Raw genomic sequence first — 12708 nt, forward strand, 5'->3', positions numbered from 1 at the left:
TGACCTCATAGAGGTTTATAAAATCATGAGGGGCATGGATAGGATGAATAGTCAAGATCATTTCCCCAGGGAATCCAAAGCTAGACAGCATAGGGTTTAAGGTGAGAGGGGAAAGTTTTAAAAGGGACCTAAAGGGGTAACTTTTTCATGCAGAGGGTGGTACGTGTATAGAATGAGCTGCCAGAGGAAGAGGTAAAGGCTGGTGCAATTGCAACATTTAAAAGGCATTCGAATGGGTATATGAATAGGAAGCGTTTAGAGGGATATGGGCCAAATGCTGCCAAATGAGACTAGGTTAATTTGGGATGTCTAGTTGGCATGGACGAGTTGGACTGAAAGGTCTGTTTCCGTGCTGTATGATTCTATGATTCAATGGCTAAAGTAGCCAGACCTGGAAAGGAGCAGGCTAGATGGGGAAAGGACGACAGTTTCATTCCTTAAAGCCCTTTAATAACCTAAATTTCGTGACAATCATTTCATGGCCATCATTAGAGTTTTAATTCTAAATTTGCATTGGATTCACATTGGTAGGATTTGATCACTGGATATAGGGATAATACCACTGGGCCATTACTTCCCCAGTTCATAAGCTAAGCCAAAGTTATTGTTTCAGACAGAAAATATCAACAAGTTCCACATTCATTATTGATGCTTGAAGTGTCATGGACCATTCCACTCTTTGCTTTATAAATCCAATTCATTAATATTATATATCAACGGCTCCTGTTATAGCACACTAATTGTTAACATTTCAGTCAGCTTTTGAAAACACAGAATAGGCCAGCATATGGTCATTGTGTCCACAGCACACAGATTGTCACAGTCTTTTAGGTGACTCGAGCAAGGTTCTTCTCACTTGGCTGTTCCACTGAATTATAAGGAAGTAGTTAGTGTTGATTTCTGATACTGGGCCAGCCCATGGCTCCATTGGTATTGTCTCTCCTCTGAGTGAGCTATTCATGAACTCAAGTGCCACTGCCTGGATCTGAGCATGGAAACTTCCGCTGACCAGTCAACATTTGTGCTGACCTACTGCAGTGTGAAAGGTGCTAAATTCCTGATCAGCATTAAATCTGTTCCCCCAAAGCTGGATATGAAAGATCCAAATGGGACTGATTTTGAAAACGAGTGAGAAAGGGCGGCACGGTGACTCAGTGGTTAGCACTGCTGCCTCATAGCACCAGAGTCACCAGTTCAATTCCAGCCTCAGGTGACTACCTGCATGGAGTTTGCATGTTCTTGTGTAGGTTTCCTCCCGCTGTGCAGCTTAGGGGGATGGAGCATGCTAAATTCTTCTGTGGTATCCACGGATGTGCAGACTAGGTGGATGAGCCATGGAAAATGGGGCGAGAGTGAGTCTGGGTGGTATGCTCCTCAGAAGGTCAATGGAGACTTAATAGGTCAAATGGCCTCTTTCTGCACTGTAGTTATTCTATGATTTGTCCTTGTTAATATCCCTCAATCAATGTTATTAAAATTGAATATTTGATCAGTAACATCTTGCTCTTTGTGGGAGTTTGCCGTGCACAAATTGACTCCCACATTTCATACATTACGACAGTGACAATGTGTGTCAAAAGTGGCTTCAAAAATGGTTCAGGATTTTCCAAAGTTATGATTGGCATGACAGAAATGCTTTCACAAAGGATTAATTAGTGAGGGCAAACGTTATAAAAATATGGCTTTGCATAAAAGTTAAAGTGACAAACTATGTGGCAAACAAACGAGTGAGAGAGACTAATGTTAATATTTATCTATGTAAATAACCAGTTAATGGGGAGTCTACTATAACTACCAGGTTGCCATAAGAACCTACTGCAAGCCTTTTTGACTGAAAGAAAGCAAAGCTGCTTTATAACTAATAGGTGACAAGCCCATTTCGACTGTGATAATAGTAATTCAGTGTAAAATTGGAGCAAATATTCCATCATGTTCCTTGAATTTCACTGAAGTTTTTGACCCTGGTTGAACGTAAACCTAAAGGTTTTATCATATGACTTCCCTCTTTTAAACTTCCAAACACGATAACCAACCTTTTTCCCTCCATCTCCAATATTTTGATAACAAACAATTAACAGTCAAATAAAACAAATAATGTGTAATTTTGAATCACCTCAATGGCTTTTTTCTAAAAATAGAAATTTCTGGAACAGCCTCAGCAGGTCTGACAGCATCTGATCAGAACAGAGGAAAGGTTCCTTGACCCTAAACATTTCTCTCCACAGATGCTGCCAGACCTGCTGAACGTTTCCAACAATTTCTTGTTTTGTTTCTGATGTACAGCATCTGCAGTTCTTTCAGTTCGAATTTCTTATAAGATACCCTTGGGGGAGCAGTGTATTTAGGAGAATATCTTTTAACTTCTGGCTCCAGGACATACCTAGAAAAATTGGCAATCTGAAACACCATCTATACAGCTTTTCATAATGTTTCTCCAATAACAGACTTTAACTAATTAAACTGGCTATCCATAAAAAAGATACAACAGATTTATTCAAAAAGCAAAATACTGCAAATGCTGGAAATCTGAAACAAACACAGAGAAAGATGAAATTCAAATTCTGAAGAAGAGTCACATTTGACTTGAAACATTAACTCTGCTTCTCACTTCACAGATGCTGCCAGACCTGCTGAGTTTCTCCAGCATTCCCTATGCTCATAGCCACAGAGTTCCATTACCTGCCCAACTGAGTTGCCATGTGTAGGTTTGCAATTGTAGCTCACACTCCATTGTATGTCTCATACAATTTGAAGGACCTAACCTAGGGCACTGTCTTTGATGATTTGGCTGGGATTGAAAACTCCCCGTTTTGGAAACTGCAGGACAGGCTATAATAGTTAGAAATTATCCTTATGTGTAATTCAAGGAATAGCCAGTAGGGGTCATGCATAAGTAAGTCTGGTCCAGTTTGAACAAGTGAAACAGTCTCTGATGCCATTGATGATTTGACCCAGTTTGATTTGACATAGTAACCTTTAACCTGTTGAACAATGAAACCCTTTTTCAACTTCTTGTTGTGCTTCTTCCATTCAACATTTGACAAAAAGTAAAACAACTTCCAATAAATGTTGTAGATAAATAAAACAGCTCAGAGTGTTCTATTGGTGATATTAGCTGAAAGACATTTTAGACACAAAGTTGATATTTTCGACACACTATTTCATAGTGGGTGTTAATCCCTATGAGTGTGTATGAAATAAATGGGTTTGTACCTTCATTAGAATAGTGAATAAAAAATTGTCATTTGAGAAATTAAATCCTATTTTTATTGGCAATTTAAAGATTTAAGGCAAACACTTTATCAAAGTATGAAATGATTTAAGATTTATAGAGTCATTGATATTGTAAGCCTGTTAAATTCTTATTTTTGCAGAATCCAGAAGGTATTTCTGAATGTATCAGAAATACCATGATCCACAATGAAGTGAGTCAGGGTTTTAATTTTATGTTCACAGTGACTTGAACACCCTGTGTCATCCCTCCCCCAACATGTACAGCACTAGTATTATTCCTCCAGCCAAACCAATTATCAATCTCTGGTTGTTCCTACTATATCTGACATCCCCCACAGTTAAACACCACATTAATGTGAGACCCCTATCAAACAAATGTCATTGATAGTCATTCCATTTTGTCGTCATGCATCTAATTTCTGCTTATTCAGTATTAAGGCTGTATTGAAAATAATTAGATAGATAGCTCTTCAGTTGGTGAATTATAACAAAATCTGTAAAAGTAACAGTCAGGGCTCATTTAGCCTCTTCTGCTGTAGTGCTTGCTACTGCAGGAGTGTGGATCCATTTTGATCTCGTTAATATTCATGATTCACTAACAAGCCAACCGAAAGTGATAATGCTTTGATGGCAATTTAGGAATAGGGAATGCAAGAGAACTTGATTAACAATATACTAATCATCGCCACCATTGACCTGATTCAAGAATCTTTTAAATTCTCACATTGACATTTCCTATATCACAGATGACTGCATTGCCGGCCTGTGCTTTTAACCTAAAAAAAAGTGCTCATAATACAAGATCAGATCTCTTTTCTGAGAGGGGGAGGGGTGTGGCTGAATATGTCTTGACACCAAATTTGTAAGTATTAGCAGAATTACCAGGGGAACTGACCGATTGCATTGTAAGGAAACATGAGGGAGTATATTTTATATAGTCTGTTATAAAGCATGTCAATTAGAAGGCATCTACAATTGTGGAAGTGATAGTGATTCCGGTGCAAGAGATGCAACTAGACTTCTTGAATTTATCATAGGCAGCATTCAGATGTGATTACAAACTACGTCAATGCAAGCTGAGCATAGCTGAATAAACTAATTACAATTCCAAATATCTTTATGGTGCATCACCATTTCCAGTCTTTGCAACAAACTGTAAGGCAGAATCTTGAATGCTTGCTTCTCTCTGTATAACTGTATGAATTCCTTCATAGCACAGCTCTATTTGTTTTTCTGCCATTGTCTCCTCTCTTCTTACCTACATCCATGACATTTTGATGTCTTACATCACATCAATGGTCTCCAACTTCCCAACCCCAACCATTTTTTCTTCATGATGAGCATCAGTAAAGTGTGCATAGTCAGAGAATGTGCAGACTGGATAGTACGGACAGGGAGAAGCTGTTTAATCTTCTAACAGGAACAAGAATGAGAGGACATAGATTCTTTTTTTTAAGCACTCTTCGGATGTGGGCATCGCTGACTGGGCCAGCATTTATTGCCTATCCCTAGTTGCCCCTTGAGAAGATGGGGGTGAGCTGCTTTCTTGAACTGCTACAGTCCACCCACTGCGGGTTGACCCACAATGACCTTAGGGAGGGAATTCCAAGATATTAACCCAGCGACAGTGAAGGGACGGTGATATATTTCCAAGTCAGGATGATGTGTGGTTTGGAGGGGAACTTGCAGAGGGTGGTGTTGCCATGTATCTGCTGTCCTTGCTCTTCTAGATGGAACTGGTCATGGATTTGAAAGGTGCTGTGTGAGGATCTTTGGTGAATTTCCGCAGTGCATCTCATTGACAGGACCCACAGCTGCTACTGAACATCAATGATGGAGGGAGTGGATGCTTGTGCGAGGCATAGATCAAGTGGTTCGAATTTGTTGTGCATAGTTCCGATAAATCTTTCTCAAGATTAAATGAAGGTTAAGAATGAGACTCTGGCAGGGAACAACCTACCTTCAACTAAGTTAAATTGCCTTGTTACATAAACCTGTTAGCGCCAGTTACTTGTCAATTAGCTGAAAATAGCTGGTTCAGTTAGTAATAATTATTGTAGCAGTCACATGGACAAATGCAAGATCATTCAGAAAGCCAAAATTGGTTTAGATCAGATTGGATTCCCTATAGTGTGGAAACAGGCCCTTCAGCCCAACAAGTCCACACCAACCCTCCAAAGAGTAACCCACCCAGACCCATTTCCCTCTGACTAATGCACCTAACACTATGAGCAATCTAGTATGGCCAATTCACCTGACCTGCAGATCTTTGGACTGTGGGAGGAAACCAGAGCACCCGAATTACACCCACGCATACCCGGGGAGAATGTGCAAACTCCACACAGACAGTCGCCCTAGGCTGGAATCAAACCCAGATCCCTGGTACTGTGAGGTAGCAGTGCTAACCACTGAGCCACCATGCCATCCATGGGTTTCTAAAGGGAAACCATGTTTAACTAACTTACTGGAGATAACATGAGGATAATGTTGTTGATGTGCTGTACATAGATTTCCAGAAGACATGTGACACAGTGTCACACAACAGACTTGTCAGCAAAGCTAGAATGAAACAAAGAAATCCTAGTGATCTGAAACAAAAACAGAAAGTGCTGGAGAAGCTCAGCAGGTCTGGCAGCATCTGTGGAGAGAAATGAATTAACATTTTGAGTCCAGCGATCCTTCATCAGAAGTGAAAGCAGCTGGGAAATGGTGGTATTTATGTTGAGAAAATTTTCCCATCCATGAAAGGATCAAGAATGAGAAGGCACAGATTTAAAGTAAGTACACGTAGTATAAGAAGCAAAAGTGATTTCAGGGTTTGAAGGGACCAGGGAATGGTTAGGATCTTGAATGGACTTCCTGTGAGTGTGGTAGAGACAGGTTCAAACAGGGGCTAGGTAGTTATTTGAAAGAGAACTACAAGCATATTAAAGGGTGATGTCAGCGGAATGGCAATAGTTGAGCTGCTCAGTTAGGTTGCCAGCACGGACATGAGTTTTGGTGACTGGCTAATGAATGCAAAACAAATAGCTGTCCCACCTGAAAAGTTCAAGGAGCTTACTAGTAAAATCTTAACCCAAAGTTGGAATCTGAAATTTTGTCCTCTGTCCAATCAAGTTCACCCTGTCGTTCAAAACAGGTTGGTGCATCTGGAAAAAATTCCACTCTGTTTCTCCCAACTCACGTTGCCTGACTTGCTGAATATTTCCAGCATTTTCTGTTGGTTTTCCTGTTGGACAACATCACGCCCAAACATTTAACACCCAGTAATAATTGTTAATGTAGGTGATTTTTTTTTTAACTTTCCAAGCATAGACTGGGACTGCCATTGTGTTCAGGGCTCCGATGGTGAGGAATTTGATAGATGTGTTCAAGGAAATTTTCTTTATTAACATGTACTTATACCTAGTACAGAAGGAGTACAGCTTGACCTTCTCTTGGGAAATAAGGCAGGGTGAGAGATTGAAATGTTAGTGGGGGAGCACTTTGGGATCACTGAATGTAATCCTATTGGCTTTAAAATAGTAATGGAAAAAGATTGGCTTCATTTAAAAGTTAAAGTTCTTAATTGGACTAAAGCAAATTTTGATGAGATAGGAGCTTTCAAGAGTTGATTGGAGTAGACTGTTCACAGGTAAAGGGACAACTGGCAAGTGAGAGGCTTTTAAAAATGAGATAATGAGAGTTCAAAGACAGAATGTTCCTGTTAGAGTGAAGGGTAAGGCTGGTAAGAGTAGGGAACAATGGATGAGTAAAGATACTGAGGTTCTGGTCAAGAATAAGAAAAAGTCATATTTTTGATATAGACAATTGGGATCCAGTGAATCTCTTTTTTTTTAGATTAGATTACTTACGGTGTGGAAACAGGCCCTTCGGCCCAACAAGTCCACACCGACCCTCCGAAGAGCAACCCACCCAGACCAATTCCCCTATATCTTACACTACGGGCAATTCAGCGTGGCCAATTCACCTAACCTGCACATTTTTGGATTGTGGGAGGAAACCGGAGCACCCAGAGGAAACAGGGAGAATGTGCAAACTCCACACAGATAGTTGCCTGAGGTGAGAAATGAATCTGGTTCTATGGCGCTGTGAGGCAGCAGGAATAACCACTGTGCCACCGTGCCACCCACTCTTGAAGAGTACAATGAGTGTTGGGGCTTTCTTAAGAGAGAAAACAGCAGGGCCAAAAGGGACATGAGATAATCTTGACTGATAAGGGTAGGGATCATCCAAAGAGATTCTACAAGTACATTAAGTACAAAAGAGCAACGAGGGAGAGAATGGGGCCCCCTAATGATCAATAAGGTCACTTATGTGTGGAACCACAGGAGATGGAAGAGATACTAAATGAATATTTCACGTCAGTTTTTAATGTGGAGAAATAAATTGAGGTTAGGGAGCTCCGGGATAAATACTGATGTCTTGAAAACAATCAACATTGTAGCAGAGGCAATGTTGGAGGTCTTAAAACAAAACATGAAGGTGGATAAATCTCCAGGACCTGATTGAATATATCCCAGAATGTTGTGGAAGTTGGGGAATAAATTATGTGACCCCTTCCAGTCTACAGTCATGGGTGAAGTGCTGGGGGACTGGAAGGTGGCTAATGTTGTACGTTTATTTAAGAAAGGCTATAAGGAGAAACCTGGGAAATATAGACTTATGAATTTGATATCAATGGTGGGTAAATTGTTGGAGGGGATTCTGAGAGATTGGATTTACATGCATTTGGAGAGGCAAGGACTGATTAGGGATAGTCAACATGACTTTGTGCGTGGGAAATCACAATCATGATTGAGCTTTTTGAGGACATATCAAGAAAGATTGATAAGGGCAGAAGGGTAAATATTGTCTTCATGGACTTTAGTAAAGCCATCAACAAGGTTCTGCATGGTATATTAATTAGTCAGTTAGATCACATGAGATTCAGGGAGATTTTGCCAATTGGATGCAAAATTAGCTTGACTTTAGGAGACAGAGGATGGTGGTGAAGGACTGTTTTTTGGTCTATAGACCTGTGACCAGCGGTGTTCCATAGGGATCACCTTAGCTTTGTCCCCATCTGTTTGTCACCTATATAAATGATTTGGATGAGAATTTAGGATGCATGGTTAGTACGTTTGTGGATGATACTAGAATTGGTGTTGTAGTTGCCAGTGAAGAAGGTTACCTAAGATTACAAATGGACGTTTATTAATTGGGTCAGTTGGCTGAGGAGTGGCAGTTGGAATTTAATTTGGATAAATATGAAGTATTGCATTTTGGTAAAATGAATAAAGGCAACACTTATACAGTTAATGGTAGTACTCAGGGCAGTGTTGTCGAACAGAGAGACCGAGGGGTTCTGGCACATAGTTCTTTGGAAATTGCATCACAGGTAGACAGGGTGGTTAAGAAGGTGTTTAGCACACTTGCCTTCATTGCTCTGACAACTGAGTGTAGGAGCTGGAACATTATGTTGAGGTTGTACAGGATGTTGGTAAGGCCACTTTTGGAGTACTGGGTACAGTTCTGGTTACCTTGCTATAGGAAGGATATCAATAAATTGGAGAGGGTCAGAAAGGATTGACTAGGATGCTGTTGGGACTGCAAGGTTTGAGTTATAAAAATAGGCTGGATCAGCTGGGACATTTTTCAGTGATGGGTAGGAGGTTGAGGGATGCGTTTATAGAGGATTAAAAAGTCACAAGGGGCATAGATAAGGTGAGTGGCAATGGTCTTTTCCTGAGGGTGGATGAGTTCAAAACTAGGGGGCATATTTTTAAGGTGAGAGGATAATGATTTAAAAGGGACTTGAGGGGCAACTTTTTCACACGGAGAGTGAATTGTGTGTGGAATGAACCATCAGAGGAAGTGGTAGATTCATTTAAAAGGTAAAAGCAATGACTGCAGATGCTGGAAACCAGGTTCTGGATCAGTGGTGCTGGAAGAGCATAGCAGTTCAGGCAGCATCTGAGGAGCAGGAAAATCGGTGTTTCAGGCAAAAGCCATTCCTGATGAAGGGCTTTTGCGCGAAACATCAATTTTCCTGCTCTTCGGATGCTGCCTGAACTGCTGTGCTTTTCCAGCACCACTCTACCCCAGATTCATTTAAAAGACATTTGGATGGGGACATGAATAGGAAAGGTTTAGATGGGGTTGGTCAAACGCATGCAAATGGGACTAGTTTAGTTTGGGAATCTTGACATGAATAAGTCAGACTGAAGGGTCTGTTTCAGTAGTGTATGACTCTACAACTCTATGACTTGGATCTGAAAGTCCTCCTACTGCTCCTTCAATAGGGGATCAATGGATTAGTGCCAACTGCAAACGTGCAAACGGAGGAATTCTGCGTGAATGTTTAAAATATTCAGGAACTGATATTGCGCTGCATAACTTCAGATTATCTGATCGCAAAATGCATCAAGAACGTTTGATGAGCTTTTGATGAATTCTTATCTTTGTACTGACTCTAGTCAAAAAATAATTTTTCATGCAAATGATTTCAATAGGATGCAAATTAGGCAGGCTATAAAATGGATCAGCTACCATTTCGGCAGATCAACAACCAGGCATTGAAGTTAAATGTTTACGTCACCCAGTATCCCTTTTATTTTCTACAGAAAAATCAGGACAAATCCAACCCAGTCAATTCCCATCTCATAACTCTACTCTCGATCATCAGTAAAGTGATGGAATCCACACAGCTCCTGACCTCATCACAGCTTTGACTAAAACATGGAAAGAAAAGCTGAATTCCAGAGGTGAGGTGAGAATGTCAGCCCTCAATATCAAGGTTGCGTTCAACCGAGGGTGGCATCAAGGAGCTTGAGCAAAATTGAAATCAATGGGAATCAAGGGGAGAAACTCTCTGCTGCCCAATCCTGACATGTAGGAAAATTGTTGTGGTTTTTGAAGGTCAAACATATCAGCACCAGGCTATCTCTGCAGGAGTTCCTCAGAGTGGTTTCCTAGGCCCAGGAAACTTCAGCTGCTTCATCAATGACCTTCCCTCCATCAAAAGGTCAGAAGTGGGAATGTTCACTGATGATTGCACAACGTTCAGCTCCATTCGCAACTCCTCAGATACTGAAGCCGTCCATATTCAAATGCAACAAGATCTGGACAATATCCAGGCTTGGGCTGACAAGTGACAAGAACAATTCACGCCACACAAATGCAAGATGGCCATGACCAATAAGAGACAATCAAACCACCACCCGTTGGTATTCAGTGGTGTTATTTTCACTGAATCTCCCATTAGCAGCATCCTGGGGTTACCATTGACCAGAAACTTAGCTAGATTCACCATTTAAATACAGTGGCTACAAGAGAAGGTCAGAGATTAGGAATACCGTGACTAGTAACTCACGTCCTGACTCTCCAAAACCTCTCCACCATCTACAAGGCACAGGTCAGGAGTGTGATGGAATACTCCCCACTTGCCTGGTTGAGTGCGGCTCCAACAACACTCAAGAAGCTTCACCAATCCAGGCCAAAGTACTCCACTTCATTGGCACTGCATCCACAAGCATTGCCTCCCTCCACCACTGACACTCAGTAGTAGCAGTGTGTACTCTCTACAAGATGCGCTGCAGAAATTCACCAAAGATCCTCAGACAGCACCTTCCAAACCCACAATCACTTCCATCATAAAGGACAAGGGCAGCAGATACATGGGAATATTACCACCTACAAGTTCCCCTCCAAGCCACTCACCATCCTGATTTGGAAATGTATTGCCGTTCCTTCACTGTCGCTGGGTCAAAATCCTGAAATTCCCTCCCTAAAGGCATTTTGGGTCTACCTACAGCACATGGACTGCAGTGGTTTAAGAAGGTAGCTCACCACCATCTACTCAAGGGGCAATTAGGGACAGGTAACAAATGCTGGCCCAGTCGGCTACGCCCACATCCCACAAGCGAAGAAAATAAAGACTAGTCTCTTCATTTCATGTCATGTGCTTCACTCTCTGTCCCAAGAAGCCAGGGTTTTCTGTCATTAACAGAAAAGTTGGAAGGCTTTCATTTGAATAATATTTTTAATAAACACAGATTGTTCCAAAGTATGTTGTAGCCAATGAGATATTTTTAAAGTATGATCACTGGTGCAATATTGAGGATAAGGGTTATGAAAATATTATTTTTCCAGGTGACATTAAAAAGAATAATTACATTAATGGCAATAGTTCAGCTCCTACATTAATTTTCTTTCTGGGATAGCTACACTTCTGCATAATTTGTTTTGATTAATTCCCATTTTATCGAATGAAATAGAACTGAACTGGAAAAAAAAGTGCCTTCCACTGTGTGTTATAACTTTCTGATTCACTTTAGTGCTCCTTTTCAGTCTAAGCCAGTTAATTAATTGAAATATAGCTAGGGACTACATTGAATTAATATACTGCAGTATTCAAACATTGCCCAGATTGATGGGGTGAAAGTTTCTTTTCCCTGCAGGCTATAAGGATCCTATGTGAAATAATGGTAGGCTGTTTCATCCCAGTTACTAAATGGCAAAGATCCCTGATACAAAAGTAATTACAATTTGGCACGAAATGACATTGAATTAGTAATCTCGCTCATTTGAATTCTAAAGTCAGATTTAAGGTAGAGTGTTGCGATTTTCCAGACATTCAATTAAGAGTGAAAATGTAACCCAGTTTACTTTTGCAAGTCACTATTAGATGGTCTGTCACCTGGCTGTGGATTTGATTTGCATAATTATTTGCAATAATATATTTACAAAGATCAGTAGCAGGATAGAGACCCTACAGTGTGGAAACAGACCATTCCGCCCCAACAAGTCCACACCAAACCTCCATAGAGAAACCCACCCAGACCCATTCCCCCTATTCTATTACTCTATATTTATCCCTGACTAATGCACCTAACCTACACATCCCTGAACATCATGGGTAGCGCAGTGGTTAGCACTGTGCCTCATAGTCCCAGGTTCGATTCCAGCCTCGGGTGACTGTCTGTGTGGAGTTTGCACATTCTCCCCGTGTCTGCGTGGGTTTCCTCCGGGTGCTCCGGTTTCCTCCCACAGTCCAAAGATGAGCAGGTTAGGTAAATTGGTCAGAGTGAAATGGGTCTGGGTGGGTTATTCTTCAGAGGGTCGGTGTGGACTGGTTGGGCTGAACAGTCTGTTTGCACACTGTAGGGAATCTAATCTAAAATTCACCTTGTGGGAGGAAACCCATGTAGACATGGGAAGAATGTGAAAAGTCCACACAAACAATCCCTCAAGGGTGGAATCGAACCCGGGTCCCTGGCATTGTTAGACAGAGATATTATAGAACCATTGGCTAACCACTGAGCCACCATGCTGCCCTGATCTTTGTAACTTCAGGTAATGTTACAGTACGGCTGATATTAAATTGGCTACATTTTGCCATTTAATTAATTTCCATTTATGATCAAGGTTAAAAAGGATCACTTAGGTATGGAAGAAATAAATTTACTTTAAGTCAAATTTCTAAGGTGATGG

The 12708-nt window shown here is 41.0% G+C and overlaps 1 long non-coding RNA gene across 1 annotated transcript in view; it reads left to right on the forward strand.

Annotated features, from left to right (window-relative positions):
• Positions 1 to 11854, forward strand: part of LOC148148237 (uncharacterized) — a 97579-nt gene extending 85725 nt beyond the window's left edge. Inside the window, exon 3 of the long non-coding RNA XR_015758991.1 lies at positions 9840 to 11854. This is a non-coding gene — a long non-coding RNA (uncharacterized LOC148148237). The remainder of the gene's footprint in view (positions 1 to 9839) is intronic.
• The last annotated feature ends 854 nt before the right edge of the window (positions 11855 to 12708 follow it).

This window comes from Chiloscyllium plagiosum, unplaced genomic scaffold (assembly GCF_037043375.1).
Source record: "Chiloscyllium plagiosum isolate Xiang-an unplaced genomic scaffold, Cpla_swu_hap1 HiC_scaffold_13, whole genome shotgun sequence".
In the NCBI taxonomy this organism is placed as follows: domain Eukaryota; kingdom Metazoa; phylum Chordata; class Chondrichthyes; order Orectolobiformes; family Hemiscylliidae; genus Chiloscyllium; species Chiloscyllium plagiosum.